We start from the raw sequence: 19829 nt of genomic DNA, 5'->3' as shown, positions 1-19829 counted from the left end.
CTGAAATGCATGCATCAACCGACCTTATGAGCAACATTTTCACACCATTCATAGCAAGGACTGGCTGCATAAGGAATGGCATTACTAGCATCGCTCATACCTTAGTCACTTTCATATTGTCAGAGCCAAGGATAAGACTATGACAGGTCAATGAAAGTAACAAAATTGCTCTAGCCTATACCAAAAGACATAGTGCACTGTAAACACTAGGGCCTGCCAGTAAAGGCATATTATTATTCTATCATATTATATTATCTTATTTGTTGTTCTTCCTGATCTCTCCCAATTTTTGGAACCAACTCTAACTGTGGATTTTGTCCTGGATTACCGGATGGCTGTCTTCCCCGATGCCAATCGTATGTGAAGGAATGCATTCACTATTGCCTATGTCTGTGGTGGTTCGTAATGAAGCACATTGTGTGAATATGAAGAGTTCTGTGTTAAGGCAAACACAAACACCCAATCCCCGCCACAGCGAATTTAAACAAATGCGGAAACAATCCCCGGTCCGATCGGGATTCGAACCCGGAATCCTCTGAACCAAACACCTCCACGCTGATCATTCAGCCAAGGAGCCGAACTACGTTCTCGAAGCTTAAGAATACGAAATTATTATGTCTATTTCGTCATGAGCACGGAGGCTTGGTGGATTCTCAAACAAAACAAACGGGGTTATATGGAGACGTACTAGGCAAGATGAGTATGCCGTTCCTCTCTTCACTGAGCTAGAAGTCGCTATCACTGCTCGGCTAACTCTACGAGTAATGCCTTCCATAGCATCCCGAAGCGTTCCTTTTGCTATTTGTTTTACGTCGCACCGACACAGATAGGTCTTATGGCGACGATGGGACAAGAAAGGCCTAGGAATGGGAAGGAAGCGCCCGTGGCCTTAATTAAGGTACAGTCCCAGCATTTGCCTGGTGTGGAAATGGGAAACCACGGGAAACCATCTCCAGGGCTGCCAACAGTAGGGTTCGAATCCACTATCTCCCGGATGCGAGCTCACAGCTGAGCGCTCCTAACCGCACGGCCAACTCCCCCGGTCAACCCGAAGCATTAGTCCCTGCTCTGAATGTCATTACTCTGCACTATCCATACTTCAGCAGCATCCATAGAGTCACAACCATGCATGAGAATGAGACGCCGGTCAAAGCTAAGTTACACTTTACTCTGACCTGATGCAAAAGTAGTGCATTCGTCCAGAAAAAGTAACAGAAAGTAATGATATGTTTATGATGATCATACTTTCCCCGTAGCGTACACTCTACTACTACTACTACTACTACTACTAAATGTTTTCATTCCTCCCCTGAAGGGGAAGGCGGGCCTCTTAGACGGTTTCGCCGTCTCTCAGGCCGGGAGATTTGTTACGGTGATGGAGATGTGCGGAGAAGGTGAGGGAGTGGGCGGCCGTGGCCTATACTACGAACTGTCCCGGCATTCGCCTTAGTGCAGGAGAATGGAAAACCACGGAAAACCATTCTCAGGTCAGCCGACGGGTTGGGCCAGGCGTGAAGTCCAGCCCTGTGTCCCTGTTCCGTCTCCCGAATGCATAGGCGTAGAGCCACAGTTAGAGCCGTGGCCACCTTTCCTCTGCTCGGTTGGCCGGTCAGAGTACAGAGCTGCTGGACCACGGACAAGCCGTGGCCTCTTAAGGGACGAAGCCCAAGGGTCGAATCCCACTCTGCATCTACCAACTCTGTTGTGACTCTAAGACTACGTTTGCCTTATGTATTGTTTTATGAAATAATAATGTTATTTTACGTCCCTTTCCTGGCTCATTGGCTGAGTGGTCTTCGTCGTGGCCTTAGGTTAAGAGTGCACTGTGTTAGATTCCCGATTGGGAAATGGATTTTAACCATGTTTGTTAACTCGTCCATCTCGGTGGCTCGATGATTGTATTAATAAATATTTTTACTTACCAGGTGTATGCATTAAGTCTTTTCCGGTTTCACTAAGAGATGGCGCCAGCGAACAAACAGTACGCAGCGTTTGAATTTGTCTCGTACGTCAGTTTGTTCGTCTGACATTAACCTACCAACACACAGAAGATGAGTCCGCCAAGCACTAGTGTCTGTGTTGTATCGTACAGATCATTTGCGGCACGCATTGCTTTCCTTATTTAATCAAGAGAAAAATGCTGTGGAAAGTCATCGTTTGCAGGTAAAAACACGCTCCACCTATCAGAACATGTGAGATATGGTTTTGATAATTTAAACGTGGTAGTGCGCGCTCTGGATGATCACCCAACTCAAACTCAACAGCCATTGGCACAAGCATTAAATATGTCACAAGAAACAATCAGCAGACGTTTACGAGCAATGGAGAAGATCAATAAACTCGGTAAATGGATCCCACACGTTTTGAATGAACGGCAAATCGAAAATCACAAAGTCACTTATGAAATGCTGCTTCAACGCCACGAAAGAAAATCTTTTTTGTACCGAGTTGTGACGGGTGACGAAACAGGGATTTATTTTGAAAACCCGAAGCGGAGAAAATCGTGGCTGTCACCTAGCGAAGCCGGTCCTTCAACAACAATGCCAAATTGCTCCGACAAGAAGACCATGCTATGTGTCTGTGGAACCAGGGCGGTGTTGAGTATTATGAACTCTTGAAGCACGGCGAAATGCACAGCGCTATCGCCAACAAATGATTAACTTAAATCACGCATTTATCGAAAGACGACCGGAATGGGCCAGAAGACATGGCAAAGTGGTTTATTACACAACAATGCTAAGTCTCACAGAGAAAAACCAGTGAAATACACTGCAATACTCCTTGAAATCACTTGGATGGGATTTCCTTCGGCACCCGCCGTACTGCCCCGGCCTGGCGCCATATGACTATCACCTCTTCGCATCAATGGGGCACGCGCTCGCAGAGCAACACTTCAGCAATTTCGAGGAATTTGGAAAATAGCTCGACGAATGGTTTGCCGCAAAAGACAAGCAGTTCTTCTGGTATGGTATTCATAACTTACCTGGAAGTTGGGCGAAGTGTGTAGAAGCCAATGGCCAATATTTTTAATAAAAAAAGAAATGGACTTTCCTTGAAAATGACGTGTTTTCATTACCACCAAAACCGGAAAAAACGTATGCATACAATTGGTACACAAAACACATCACATTACAAACCAGTACAGAATCACGCAATAGTGAATATATCCCACCACATAGGATCGGGTCAGGAAAGGCATCCGTGTGTCGTCGCGATTGCGACTGTCCGCAATGAAGAAATACACTGGAATACTCCTTGAAATCGCTTGGATGGGATTTCCTTCGGCACCCGCCGTACTGCCCCGACCTGGCGCCATCTATCACCTCTTCGCATCAACTTCCAGGTAAGTTATGAATACCATACCAGAAAAACTGCTTGTCTTGTTGAGGCAAAGCACTCGTCGAGCTATTTTCCAACTTCCTCGAAATTGCTGAAGTGTTGCTCTGCGAGCGGGTGCCCCACTGATGCGAAGAGGTGATAGTCTGATGGCGCCAGGTCGGGGCAGTACGGCGGGTGCCGAAGGAAATCCCATCCAAGCGATTTCAAGGAGTATTCCAGTGTATTTCTTGACTGCGCACAGTCGCCGGACACAAAATGTTTGGGAAGAGTGCCAGCTCGTTCCAGGGTTTTCCCCTTTCAGTTGCGTCTTTATTGTGGACAGTCTGGATTGCGGACACACCATTAATAGCCTCGATATACCTATTTCCTACAGATAAGCCTTCGTGAAATAAAGTATCTATTTTGTACTTTTATTACTAGTGCAAATGCGTAAAGATTCATTGCTAGCGCTAATCGGGACTGCCTGCCGTGTAGCTCCGCACATGAACCCGCACGGTTAACCGTACTCGTTCTGTAAAATAATGAAGACCTGGTCCCATAATTAGCCGCTGTTTTGCTTTGTCAGAATAATAGCTTGCAATTTTTAAGAAGTTTGTCGTTTTTACTACTAATTATTTACGTATTAATTTAGGCTTATAATTATTTCTCATCTATCATATTCGTCATAATTTTAGATACATACCGTTAATAATACACACTTATTTACAGCATACGTTTTTTGAAGGAACGACACTTACGCTTTTTTTTGCTATTTGCTTTACGTCGCACCGACACAGATAGGTTTTATGGCGGCGATGGGATAGGGAAGGCCTTGGAATGGGAAAGAAGCGGCCTTAATTAAGGTACAGCCCCAGAATTTGCCTGGTGTGAAAATGGGAAACCACGGAAAACCACCTTCTGGGCTGCCGACAGTGGTGTACACTTAGGCTTAATCCATTCTGAGGACAAATGACGTTACGTCCAAAAACCTTTCCAAGTTACCATCCTCATTGTACTTCCTCGTGCTTCGAGCAATTCTTTCGTCCAGTTTACAGTACTTTCTTTTCCTTTTAGTTCCTTCCAAATAAGTCCATCCGTATAATTGAATGATCTGAATTCTCTGCTTCCAGCTTTAGATAGGTGAGTGAGGCCTTCAAATTTTACTATTGATTTTGTAATTCCACCCTTCAATGGTATTGTTTGTTCTATATCTAACGTTAAAACAGTTCCACATCTCCAGCGGGATAGACTCATTCAGCAGCCATTGCTCAACCAAATAGTTGAACAATTCTGTTAATTTCAATCCGGCAGAGCTTGACTGTGAATAAAAATCCATCCACTCTCCACATCTTCAGGCTTCAGGAAAACAAGTGCAGCACATTTTCTTACATTTCGTCTGATTTCTTCCTTTTTCTTGCAAAGGGTTGTCATTCCTATTTCCTGGACCTCCCTCCACAGACACTGCGTGAAATGGAAAACACATCCGGGAATCTCAGATTGAGGTAATGTTTCTTTTAGAGCAAAAATAGCACCAGTCACAATGTCTACTGTGAATTTCTCTGTATTCCATTCTGGGACAGCTTGCACAATGTTTTCGAGCATCCGAATTTATGTCCGCTCTTTTCTTGTCAGGAAGAAGTCCAAATACAATAGGAGTGATGTTAGTTTCACTTTCACTACTTCCCAGGTCCACATGTATCGTGTATATTTGGACGAACTGGTTGCGTACAGTCTTAATTTAAGAAAAAACAGCGCTTTTTCTCGCAGTATTTCCTTAGCTAAAGAACTGGCGAAAATTAACATTCTGTTATCTGTGCCGTCATCTGAAAGAGAAAGCTCTTTCCGTCAAACATTTCCAACAGTTCTTCACTGAGGATGATTTCTGACGCTCCGTGATCCTTATTCCTTCCAGAGTACATTGAATGTTTAATATTTACAAACTGGGAATGTATTTTACAAGTTCATATCTTTTATTACGCAAATTTTGACATTCTTCAGAATAAAAAAAATGAAATGTCGTATGGCTTTTAGTGCCGGGATATCCCAGGACGGGTTCGGCTCGCCAGGTGCAGGTCTTTCTATTTGACTACCGTAGGCGACCTACGCGTCGTTATGAGGATGAAATGATGATGAAGACAACACATACACCCAGCCCCCGTGCCATTGGAATTAACCATTTAAGGTTAAAATCCCCGACCCGGCCGGGAATCGAACCCGGGACCCTCTGGACCGAAGGCCAGTACGCTGACCGTTCAGCCAACGAGTCGAACATTCTTCAGAATAAATCTGAGGTATAGAAGAACTAGGCTCTGCTCTAGCTCGTTTCATTGCACGAAATATTGCTTGTTTTACATCCACTTGAGCCTCATCAGGTATGCAATCGTGATTTACAATTTTCACGACTTCATGACCTAAAATACAGTAAGTAAGCAAATAAACAATAATTAGTAATTCAATATTAATAATAAAATAAGAATAACAAATATGTAATATTAAAAACAATTAGGTAATTTGGTTGCTAATTAATACAACCAAATTAAGTTAAAAAATATCTACACGCTTCATAACACGTGCAATGAGACTTTATGTTTATCAATCTGGAAAAAATGAAATTGGAACACAAGTAGTAAATATACAGTAATGTACTTTAATATATTTGCAACTAAAGTTTAAATGAATCAGAGTTGAGACCTAATAGAGAGGTATACATTTTAAAATGTTTAAAATCTGTTAAGTTCTGTTACATACCTTTAGTAAATCATTTTCCTTTGCACTTCTTCGTTTTGTTCTTCAAACAAATGCATGTGGTAACACCATAATTACTTACTTTTGTAATCTGTTTACCCTCCAGGGTTGGTTTTCCCATCGGACTCAGCGAGGGATCCCACCTATACCGCCTCAAGGGCAGTGTCCTAGAGTGTGAGACACGGTCGGGGGATACAACTGGGGAGGAGGACCAGTTCCTCGTCCTGGTGTCCTCACCTTGTGAGGGGATGGGAAGATTGGAAGGGGAAGTGGAAAGGAAGCGGCCTGGCCTTAAGTTAGTTACCATCCCTGTATTTGCCTGGAGGAGAAGTGGGAAACCACGGAAAACCACTTCCATGATGGCTGAGATGGAAAGTGAATCCGCTTCTACTCATTTGACCTTTCGATGCTGAGTGGACTCCGTTCCAGCCCTCGTACCACTTTTTCAAATTTCGTGGCAGAGCCGGGAATCGAACCCGGGCCTCTGTGGGTGGCAGCTAATCACACTAACCACTGCACCACAGAAACACCATGTTTACTCATTCTAAACTGTCTGTAACTATAACCATGCAATAATGCACATGGGTTACCTTTCTCCATCTCAATAAATTACGTAATAGCACTACGATTAATGAGCAGAAACAAACAAACGGACTAAAATCTCAACACAGTGGTAGAGCTAACTTTCTGTATGTCAACTAGAGCAGAACTGGATTGGTAAGATCCTGGAACGATATTTTGTGTCCGCAATCGAGACTGTTAATGAGGTGTCCACAATCGACACTGTCCGCAATCAACACAGCACCGGTATCCGGCCGAGAAACTGAGCTTCATCTGAATTGGTGCCGACCCTAAATAGTTTTAAAAAGTCCATGAATAATAATAATAAGAATGTAGTTATTTTTATGTGTCTATATAAGGGATGTCGAAGTATCGTAAACACTTCCCTCAGAAATTCTTTTACTAGCTGGAAGCCAACGACACACAGTGTTACCATTTAAACCAATCACAAGCGCCACCTTCACAAGCAGGCGTCGAACCTACTGCCTCTGGAATAGACGTTTCAGCTTTATGAGCATTCTCAACCACGGGAGGAATGAAATGAAAACTTACAACCTTTTTTCCAGTCAGTGACCGATTCAGCGATGGAATGAATGAAACCCCCAACTTGCGGCGAGCATAGGAATTGTGCCGGCTGCCGAAGCCTGTCGCACGCCTCTGGAGCATTGGTTAATGACTGACAGATGAAATGAAATGAAATGAAATGAAATGAAATGAAATGAAATGAAATGAAATGAAATGAAATGATACTGGGGAGTGTTGCTGGAACGAAAGATGACAGGGAAAACCGGAGTACCCGGAGAGAAACCTGTCCCGCCTCTGCTTTGTCCAGCACAAATCTCAGATGGAGTGACAGGGATTTGAATCACCGAACACAGCGGTGATCTCAACCACAGGAAGGTAATTTTGAAATGCTGGTATATTTCATGCTTGGACCAGATTTCAAACCGGTCTTTGTTGGGACAAGTAGATAGGCCACCACTTTAGAATATTTTCTTAACTCCAGAAAAGCTCAGATTCGAGTCCCGGCTGTGCTACGAATTTAATAATAATAATAATAATAATAATAATAATAATAATAATAATAATAATAATAATAATAATAATAATCGTACGGCTGCTGACTACTAAGTGGTGCCCACCAATTTCATGATTCCAATTGTGCTCTTATATAACACCGAAATTAGAATTCCTTCGATGGATTCTATTGCTAAGTTGATTTAAGTTTGTCGGTTGACACCGAGTGCGCCACAAGAGATCATTCACAAGCAAACAACAAAGATGTGTTGTGGTAAGATTTTTGACCCCCTCCAAGTATTGACTACCTCAGCCGAGATCAAAGCCATGAACTTCAGACTACTAGTTGGGCACTCCACCACAGATCAGCAATTCAACACCACACGAATACCGTGAAAGTTCGTAACACACCGACAATGATCGCTTTCATCCCTATTCCAACCCCAGTTAATCACAAACATACATTTGTAGATGGGTCTACATACTTGATAGTTTCTAAGGCTGTCTGAGATACCATGCAGCACAAAAAGACATTAACAGCGATATTGATCCGTTATAAGAAGCAATAACTACAGAAATCTACGATGTCACTTAGTATGACACAATTAAAATCTCTTCCTAGAATGGCTGTTCGGTTTATTGAAACATCATATTTCGGTGAGCCTACGGCCCATTGTACTATGACAGTGAGAACAATGATGGTAATGATAATGATAAGAACGGTTTTAGTTTACCAAGAGAGATCTTTAATTAATCTTTAATTAATGTCCTATGGTTCGACTTCCATGAAAAACTGGAGGTTCCTTTGCTATAATCATGATGTCAGTAGTCACGTAAAACTTCAAGCTTGCTTTAGAAGTGGAGAAATTTAGAAAATATACTTCTGGAGAGGTAGCCTACATACATCACCCAGCATACACAGGATATGAGTACCGTGTCAACCTCAGGGAACAAAGACAACTGAACATAGTACCTACCACTTCATCCAAAGCAAGCAAGTTCGTAGATTTACATGACTGTTGCTATCGTAATCATAGCCACGTGTAAACGCGTCTGCCTTGGTGAGAAGCCATTAACAATACGACTCGACTATCATGCTTCCCACTTTGCCCATTTAGAGCCAAGTTTACTAATAATGGAAACCTTAACGTACCTTTCTTTAAAGTTCCTTCATGGTCTCTAAAGAGATTACTTCCCATGTAGATGGAATAGGTTCTCCTTTATGAGGGATGAAAAGAATGCAGTGGCAGTACTGTCGCCACTTTCCGTGGGAATAATTGAGTGTAGGATCTGCAGATGAAAGAGTGCGCACCCATCATTCTAAGGAGGAGGAGCAATGAGCATGGATAAAGATCGAGGTGGCGAGTGGAAAGTTTCTGAAACGTCAACTTGGTCCTGTATTGTGCAGGAAAGGGCCTAATTTCCAAACGCATCCATCTATTGCCGTGCACGACAATATCTGCTGTCAAAATGCTGCTCGGTGGAGGTGGGAGGTCCTCGAGCATCCACCTTATTCATCGAACATAAGTTACTGTGACTTCGATCTGTTCCCCAAAGTAACGGAATCACTCCGAGGGATGCGTTTCCATACACGATACGCCATACTTCAAAAGGCAGGGTACTCCGTCACGGACATCAAGAAATGTGGCCTTATTACTGGTATACTACCCATTCCGTGAATTTGGCAACGGGTGCAACATATTGTCGGGAATTACATTGAAGGTATGGTGATTCTACAATAAATGGTTTCGAATGTAAGCATAATGTTGCCACTCCTTTTTTTTCAGTCCTTATATAAACTACAACAGTTCATGAATCTTCTTCTTAAGTGACGTCTGCTATAGGCCTATTGTTTATTCGAACCAAAAATGGATACATGGCCATCAGTAATCACAGAGGTATTTTGGGTAAAGAGATAACTGGATTAAGGGACTCAAATGGTCTAAGTACTACTATCAGTGCATTGTTTATAAGTATAAAATTAAACAATACCAAAACTGTCCATAGTTATGGCACTTGGTGAATTAAGCTAATATTTATTCCATTAAGGCTCAGTATTGATGATAACCACATATTTCATAATTTTTAAAAGGTGCCGTTGCTTTCGGTATAAAGACCTTAGGATCTTAAGAGGGTATTTAGTGTCCAATCGATTGTCCATTTCACATTACTCGTTATTCATTACCTCGTCAGTAAATAGACGAGCTTGTAATTCTCACTTCTTAGCTCAGTTCCCGCTTATTTACATATTTTTGGATATTTAACATTTAAGTAGTAAACCACATGTTCAACGTTATCAGTTTCTAAATGCCGACAATCCCGACGATTGGCCGCCTTAAACACCAATTATCATCAGTAGTAGCGTCGTCGTCGTCGTCGTCATCGTCGTTATTTTCATCAGCATAACCATTATCATCAGTTTCTAGCATTATTCGGTAAGTTGCCTCCTTAAGAGGGAAAGCGAAGGTAATAATGTTAGCCTGAAGAAATGGGTTCAGTAATTCCAAAGAAAATTAGAAGGTAAATGGGACAGAGAATTGATTAAGTATTCATGAAAAATAGTTTAACCTTCTACGTTGTTACCTCAAAAAATTCCGCCTCTTAATGTAACAGTTATCACTATTAGTTGCCATCCTCAAAGGTTTGGGTTCTATTCCCGGTACTGCAAGAGATACAAAAATGGCTAGTGAGCTGGAACGAGGTTTAAAAGATACATGCAGGGTGAAACTGAAAATGAGCTACAACATCTTGGGAGGAGGACACGAATTTACTTCTCGGGCTTTATAGTTCCATGGCTAAATGGTTAGCATGCTGCCCTTTGGTCCAGCAGGCCCAGAGTTCGATTCCAGGCCAGGTCGGGGATTTTATCTTTAATTGGTTAATTCCAATGGATCGGGATTTTGGTGTTTCTGCCCTCTTCAGCATTAGAATTCATCTTAGGTACTGCCCTAACCTCAGATGCGCAGGTCGCCTATAAGGTGTCAGCTCGATAGACCTGCACGTGGCCTCTCCAGAGGCCCCACGGCATTATATTATACGACAATAAATAAATCAGTAAGCAAACCCCATGGTACTACAACTTTGATCGGCCACTGCTCAGCCTAAAGGCCTACAGATTACGAGGTGATGCGTGGTCAGTGCGACGAAAGATTCCGGCTGGCATTCTTAGCTTTGTAGACCGGTACCGTATCTCAGCATCAGACAGTTCCTCAATTGTTCTCACGTAGACTGAGCACACCTCGAATACGCCCCGTGATCCAGGGAAAAATGCAGACCTGTCCGGATATCATACTCGGGGCCTATGGATAAAATGCAGGCTAGTTAGCCGCATGCCACGAGGCGGAGGTTTGTTATCTCAGCCAATCCAAAATTCACAGAACGATATCGTAAAATGTCCTCTTAATAAATTAATATTACTGAGCGAGGTGGTAGCTCGGTTACGGTCGTGGATCTGAGAGCTTGCGTTCGTGTGATAGTGGGTACAAACCCCACTGTGGGCAGCCTTGAAGATGGTTTTCCGAGGTTTTCCATTTACACACCAATCAAATGCTGGAGCTCTACCTTAATTAAAACCACGCCTGCTTCCTTCCCATTGCTAGGCTTTTCCTATTCCAACGTCGCCATAAGACCTATCTGTATCGGGGCGACATAAAGCAAATTTTTAAAAATGTAGGAAAGGAAACGAGAAGTCTGCTGATATACTCATATTTTCAAACTTCATTACAGTTTCTCGGTAAGCATACTCCCAGTGGCCATACTTAAGAAACACGTGATATGTTACGGATACTCTTTATTCCGTGCATGCGTACTTATCCCAAAACCGAATGGCGAAACATCCCCGAAGGTCCATGGCCTACCATGCGACTGTGGCTCAACCAGAATGACTTGCAGTTTGCGGGGTGTCGTTTCGTCGGCACGACAAATCTTCTCGCCCCTTATTCATAGTTTTCTAGATCGGGGCCGCTATCTCACCATCAGTTAGCTCTTCAGTTGTAATGTCGTAGGCTGAGTGGTCGTCCAACCAGCCATCAGATCCAGGTAAAAATCTCTGTCCACGCCGTGAATCGAACTCGGGTCCTACGGATAAGGAACAGGCACGCTACCCCTACACCGCGGAACCAGCACGCGTACGTACAAGGAAAATAAAAAGATGTATAACTAATGTCTTCACTGGAGTAAGAAATATAAGATAAAAATATCTCCGCAGCCCACAACGCAACTCAACATATTTCACTCCAAGCTTTTCTCATAATAAGCATCCTAGTGCATATGACACCGCAGTGAGCTTGCATCGGGAAGGTAGTGGGTTCGAACACCACTGTTGGCAGCCCTGAAGATGGCCTTCCGTTCTTTCCCATTTTCGCAAGAGGCAAATGCTGGGGCTGTACCTTTATTAAGGTCACGGCCGCTTGCTTCCCGCTCCTAGGCCTTTCCTGTCCCATCGTCGCCATAAGACCTATCTGTGTCGGTGTGACGTAAAGCAAACAGTAAAACACAAAAAAGCCACATGACATCTAAGACAAGTCCAAGACGTACGAAGTTGGATATCCAGCACAGGACCGGTTATCACCTGCTCTCCATATTCTTAACATAACGAAGTCCTTGCAAGGTTCACGATCTATTAAATATGACTCGGCTATGTCGGTGATATTTTCGGGAGTAATCCAGTGTGAGTTCAGTCTGCCCAAGGTATATTTCTTGCTCTACTTGGCAGTGTTTTTTATATTAACAGCCTTCTTTGTAAGGCTGAAGGTCAAATAGTTGGCATTCAGTATAAATCGCAACACATTCGTTCTTGGAGTATTTCTAAGGAGATCTAGGTATGGTGTCAACATTATATCTGTCTATGTAACTGTAGCTGACCTTTCTGGCCTTGATAGTCGGATCTTCTATAACTCTCTCCGTGTGTTTCCCGTCCGACAATGCTATTTGCACGTGTTCACGACCAGAGTATTTCACACCGGAATTTCTGACTAACGCATATTTGTATCCCTGTCACGAAGTTTATGTATCTTATGCACAACCATGATAGGAAATTTCGCGACATGTCTTTGTGTTATTTGGTTAACTATAATTTACTAGAAAAATTTATGCGCTGTTTCTTGTTAGACAAGATTGAAACTGTTTGCATGCGCAGGAGACAGTAAAGGTAAATTGGAATACCGACTTGGTATCGCTTTAACAATATTTTGTCCACTGTGCGACGTAAAGCCCCTAGCAAAAAAAAAAAAATCCACTTTCATGTAATTAATCATAATCAGTATGGAACTAACACACTTCAAAAACAAATTAATTTGTATGAATCTTTCTTAATCAGTCTAGTCTTTGACCGAAGCATCGTCTAGCCATAGCTAATTTAAAACTTCATTGAAAAACGCCGTTATCAAAATTGATTGTTACGAGGAATACAATGAAAAAGTTTCCAAAGCTCATGTTCTTAGAGCTATGCCGGGTGGTCCACCATCCCCTTGTGATCCAGTGTTATGCATCCCTTCACATTTACTATAATACTGAAAGACATCGTCCCTCTCCAAAAATATCCCTAAACTTGGGTAATATAACGAGATATGTGTTTACGGGCTAGAAGACAGCAGGAATCTGGAGCGTCACTATTAATTCATTATGGGTACCTCAAATGAATCCGTAAAACGAGTACAGATACGCAGGACACGTACTTTAAAACAGGAGGTGGACGCACAGACCGGGAGCACGGTACTGTATAGGCTGGGAAGTGGGCGCAGTAGGTCAAGTGTCGCAAGATTTTGCTGCCATTTAAAATTGTTTAAAGGACACAGTTGAAATGCTGACAGGGTGAAGAGCACTCTTTATGGCTTTATTAAAGCCCTATGATGCAAACTATGAATAATTCAAGGAGTAATAAACGCATATTATTACATTTTTTACTTTTTTCTGGTCGTTTTACGTGGGACTAACTTATCGAAGGCTTTCGGCGAGGCAAAGATTGAAGAAAGGGTAGTATTAGCAAGGTAGCACCCGTACCCCTTAATTAAGTTACAGCCTCAGCATCAGCTTGGTGTTAAAAATGGGTAATCACGAAAACCATCTTCTTCAGGGCTACCGACGGTGAAATTAGAACCCACCACCTCCCGAATGCAAGCTATGTTACCCTAACCTGCGAGACCAACTCGATATTATTATTATTATTATTATTATTATTATTATTATTATTATTATTATTATTATTATTATTATTATTATTATTATTATTATTATTAGTTTTAAGGGCATCAGTATATTCAATACTCCCTATGCCTTATATACGAGTATTAATTTCGAACAGAAAATAAAATATTTCTAAAATAATTGTGTTGCAATATACAGCCAGCAGAGAGAAATGTCGCTCATTTTGCCATACGACAACAATAACCTTTTCCTTTGCAACACTAGTCCAGGAAATTACTCCTACTTATGATGAGAATACGTAGAGACACGAATATTGAACAATAGAAACCAGTCTGCACAGAAGTAGCACCAATTTCAGAACTTCTTTCAAGAAACCCATTCAGTAAACATTTTAAAAATTCTTGTCCGGACAGTTAAGGCAAAATCACATGGATACTAATGAAAGAATTTTCAAGAAAGAGTACAAGCCTTTTGACAGCTTCGTGCTTAGTACCTCACATACACTCCTTCTGAGATGCGTTTCGGCCAGCAATGTTTTTACTCATTTTAGTACTCCTTCAGTCATACATTTAATGGAGAGGTTATTAATATTTATCTAACTAAATTCTGTAATTTACCATACTGTAGTAAGAGCTGCTATCATTTCTGCGACAGTGTAATAATTAACGAACGGCATCACCGCTATAAGGCAACCTGGTAGAATTTGCTCATCACGTGTTCGACGCAGAGATTACCAAGGGAAGTTAAAAGTTGAAGTTGAAATATGTTGAAATAAGAAAAATACTTGTCTCATATGTTAACATTAAAGAACATAACAGAGATAAATAAATTAAACGAGAACTAAGTATAGCAATGTTACACCTCTGCCCGCATAGAACGAATGTCTCGTGAACACACTTTGGAGGCTGTATGAAGAGTAAAGAAATATTGGCCTGACGTCTCCACTTATCCACTTATATTAAGGGAGAGAAAATCTGGGAAGAGGTGTGTAAAACAAATTACCCATAGCTTGAGAAGGCATAAAATGTTCGTAACCCAGCGGAAAATTTCGTTAAGTCGAATTTTGGTGCAAATTGAATTAAGTGGTTATTATGCTCAAGGATCGTCAAGACCAATTCACAAGCATATTCGCATATTTTATGTGCGATTTGAGGAGTCTCCGAATTCTTCGTGTCGTTTGAGCTGAGTTGAAAAAATGTATTTCTTCAACCCAGTTCAACACAAGATTTCAGAGGGAAGAAATCTAAAGTGTTTCCATTACCTTTAAGCTACTAATCAGCAGTCTTATCGCAATCAACAAAGCTAACATGATTATTGGAACTGATCTCATTCAGTGTCAGCACGTACAATGATTTTTATAATAACTCAGAAACCAATAGCATCTATTCAAAAGACCCAGTTTCGCAGTAAAACGATCTTGACGGGGATGTGGCAAGTTGTTAGAAGTTAAAGTGTTTATATTTTAATTGTTGATTTCTTTGGGTGAACATTTTCATTTCCTGCTATCAGGCGCTCCAAAGTTTGAATTCTGGTTTCGATATTTTTGGATAAAGCTTTTGTACCTTACATTTGTCCACATCCGTGCCATAATGGTTAGCGCTATTAGCTGCCGTCCCAGGAGGCTCGGGTTCAAATTTCGGTACTGTCAGATATTTAAGAATGGCAAGAGGGTTGGTTGAAATGGTAGATGCAGCTCACCTCCATTATGGGCGTAACTGAGAAGTGTTGCACATCCCCGGGACGAGGACATGAATTTACTTTACCTTAACAATTTTCTGTTTGTACCTTAGAATCACGTATAATACTTCTTTTGCGACCTTGACACTCTAACGTGTCATTTGTGTTTAATAATGAAACGTTACTCAAAGTGTTGTTTTGTAGGAATTGCTGTACTAGAAATAATAACAACACTAAATCTTCATTATTTCAAGTGCATCTTAATATTGCTTTACTTCATATTTCTATTTTAATACTTCACAAGATTGAAGTGAATGGGGGAAAAGTTGGGCAAGTCAATAATGGAAGTGTATATATAGGTACTTCAAGGCAGAAATGGGTTCCAAACTGTACGTTCTAGGAATCATTAATGAACAAATGAATGTGTATGTGTATGTGAGGATCTACAGGAGGCAGAACTATTCAGTCAGCAGTATGCAAAAGATCGTAGGTTACAAGCATAATCCAGATAGAGAAGGTGACTAATAGTAACGAAGTATCGAAATTTACCTACGATAACAAAGACATTTACAATAAGATAAAAAGGTCGAAAACTAGAAAAGCAGCTGGATTTGATAAGATTTCTAAGGATGTACTAAAGATGAAGGGTTGGGATACATTACGATACATGAAATACTTATTTGCTTACTGTTTTCATGAAGGATCTATACAAAATGAATGGAGTTTTGTTATAGTAGCGCCTGTGTATAAAGAGAAGGGTGATAAACATAAAATCGAAAATTACAGGCCAGTTATTTTGACATGTGTTGCAGGTGAGCTTTGGGAAACTATTCTTTCTGATTATATTAGACATGTTTGCGAAGTTAATAACTGGTACGATAGAAGGCAGTTGGGGTTTAGGAAACGTTATTCCACTGAAGCTCAGCTTATAGGATTCCAGCAAGATGTAGCAGATATCTTAGATTCAGGAGGTGAAAAGGACTATATCGCGATTGACCTACCTAAGGCATTTGACAGAGTAGATTATGGAAGACTACTGGCAAAAATGAGTGTGATTGAACTAGACAAAAAGTGACTGAATGGGTGGCTATATTTCGGGAAAATAGAATTCAGAGAATTAGAGTAGGCGAAGCGTTGTATGACCCTGTAATTATTATGAGGGTAATGCCTCAAGGCAGTCTTATTGGACTTTTATGTTTCCTTATATACATAAATGGTATGAGTAAAGAAGTGGAATCAGAGATAAGGCTTTCTGCGGATGATGTTATTGTGTGTAGAGTAAAAACGATTGTGAGCGAGTGAAAAAAGACCTCGATAAACTTATGAGGTGGACAGCAGGCAATGGTATGATGATAAACTGGATTCAAAGTCAGGTAGTGAATTTCACTAACAGGATAAGTCTCCTCAGTATTAATCACTGCGTTGATGGGATAGAAGTTCCTAAGGAAGATCACTGTAAATACCTATGTGTTACTGTAAGGAAAGATCTCCATTGGGGTAATCAAGAAAATGGGGCTGTAAATTATTTTCTTCTTCTTCCTGTTCTTCTACCGATTTTCCAACACCTGTCGGGTCGCGGGTGCGAAAGGTGTAGCATATGTTGTTTTCGTCCCGTTTTACGGTCGGATGCCCTTCCTGACGCCAACCCTGTATGGAGGGATGTAATCACTATTGCGTGTTTCCGTGGTGGTTGGGAGTGTAGTGTCTTGCCTGAATATGAAGAGGAAAGTGTTGGGATAAACACAAACACCCAGTCCTCGTGCTAGAAGAATTAATCAGAGGCGATAAAATTCCCCGACCCGGCAGGGAATCGAATCCAGGACCCTCTGAAACGAAGGCCTCAACGCTCACCATTCAGCCAAAGAGTCGGACAAAATGGGGCTGTAAATAAAGGGAACATATTTCTGCACATGGTTACGATGATGTTTAGGGGTTGTAGTAAGGATATGATGGAGAGGAAATATAAGTTTGTTGTAAGAACCTAACTAGAGTATGGTTCCAGTGTATAGGACCCTTACCATAATTTCAGTTCAGTTTCAGAAAATTATTGACTATTTGCCCGGGGTCATCGATGTATAAAAATAGATGTACTGGCAGTTGAACTTTATGACCACGCATTGATCGTTAATAGATTCGGTTTTTGCCTTTTTTTTTTACAATTTGCGTTACGTCGCACCGACACGAGATAGGAAAGGCCTAAGAATGGGAAGGAAGCTGCCATGGCTTTAATTAAGGTACAGCCCCAGCATTTAAACTTGTGTGAAAATGGGAAACAATGGACAATGGAGTTCGAACCCACCATATCCCGGATGCAAGCACATAGCTGCGCGTCCCTAACCACACGGACAACTCGCCCGGTATTATTAGAATATTGTGTGTACCTAAAAACATACGGGATATACAAAAATTCAGTCCGAAAATCACAGTCTGGTGTAAAGGGGACCAGGAAATAAAGGAAGGACAGGAGCCAGGTCTCTAACTCATAGTTTACACCCAGAGTCGAGAGGACCAAGTTATGTAATATACTGTAATTTTGGACGAGATCTGTGGCCCTAATACCGATTGAAGGGCTGGACGGAAATACCGACGACGGTATGTTCTCTTCGGTGTCAAAGGTCATGAAACTTCAAGATCTGCCAAAAACTTAGAAATTGTGCACGAGTATATAATGATTCCTTCATTCCTATCGTAGTTCGAAAGATAAAAAGGAAGTGAGACAAAGTAGAACGACGGCGGAGACACCCACCTGATATATCATGGTTGAAAACGATATTATGTTACACCGTAAAGACTTTGTAGAGTGAGGGATGTTGTCCACCCATCTCTAAATCTATTAAGGGGAACAGTATCATATGTCAAATACGTTTGGTTGGAAGATACGGTGGCTCATTGTGGGTACAAGAGAGTATTGGACCTGCACGGAAATTGCCCCTGCCATTCACTTTCTCTCAATTTCATGTCGAAACTAGACTGAAAATGGGACCCATAATTATCAGCCGTGAATATGATTCAGTTTTAAGTGCTCTATTTTGACATGTGAGCGATGGATCTCTCCCAGTTATGACGTTCCTCCAGTCCTGACGCCACTCCAACATTCCTTCAGCATACCATACATGCACGCACGTTCTCTCCAATGCAAACTGAACCAGTATAAAAGCCATAATTCATGTGGCGGGTGAGGCGAGGTGAAGTAGGGTCCAGCGAGCGCCTTAACCCGCGGTCACCTTGCGACCTCGCGCGCTAGAAAACACAGCTAATCGCAGGCTCAGGGCGTACAACTTTCAACAAGCTGACAGCCAAAATAACAAGGCTCGCACTAAATACCACCATGCTCGCGAAATCTCTACTCTTATTTCATGTAATTCTCTTACTCTTTACTTAACATCTCCATTCTCTGCTGCTGTCTTCTTGCAGACAACGTAACAGCTAACAAGTACCTTCAGAAAGGCTCCCCATTTCATGTATATGTTGTTTCGATTTAGTTTACTTGTGGGTCCATTTACAAAACCTCCGATAGAAGTGAGCAGGATGCCTCAACACCGAGAATCATATTTGGAGGCTAGACTGTGATTACTTGACAATAATGTTATTCCGTTTACGTCCCACTAACTACTGTTACGGTCTTCGGAAACGCCGATGTGTCGCAATTTAATCCCGCATTAGTCCTTTTACGTGCCAGTAAATCCACCGATAGTAGGCTGACGCGTTTGAGCACCTTCAAATAGCACCAGACTGAGTAAATGAAAGCCAATCAGTACGTACAAGATGTTCTATTAGCAACAATCGATGGACTTGTATAACATACAGCTCTGATTGATTGATTGATTGATTGGTTGATTGATTGATTGATTGATTGATTGATTGATTGATTGATTGATTGATTGATTGATTGATTGATTGATTGATTGATTGATTGATTGATTGATTGATTGATTACCAGGCTGAGTTGCACAGAGAGTAGAGCAGCGGTTTTCTGAACCCAAGTTGGAGGTTCGATTTCAACTCAGTCCGTGGTATTTGAAGGTGTTCGAATTCGCTAGGTAGATTTACATCACGTAAAAGACAAAATTCCGGCACCTCGGTGCCTAGGAAAATTGCAAAAGTAGTTAGTGAGGCGTAAAACGAACATTATTATTATTATTATTATTATTATTATTATTATTATTATTATTATTATTATTATTATTATTATTATTATTATTATTTTGCTATTTGCTTTACGTCGCACAGACACAGATAGGTCTTATGGCGTCGATGGGATAGGAAAGGCCTAGGAATAGGAAGGAAGCTGCCGTGGCCGTAATGAATGTATAGCCCCAGCATTTGCCTGGTGTGAAAATGGGAAACCACGGAAAACCATCTTCAGG

This window comes from Anabrus simplex, chromosome 2, assembly GCF_040414725.1.
Source record: "Anabrus simplex isolate iqAnaSimp1 chromosome 2, ASM4041472v1, whole genome shotgun sequence".
Classification (NCBI taxonomy): domain Eukaryota; kingdom Metazoa; phylum Arthropoda; class Insecta; order Orthoptera; family Tettigoniidae; genus Anabrus; species Anabrus simplex.
This window is presented reverse-complemented; position numbering follows the sequence as displayed.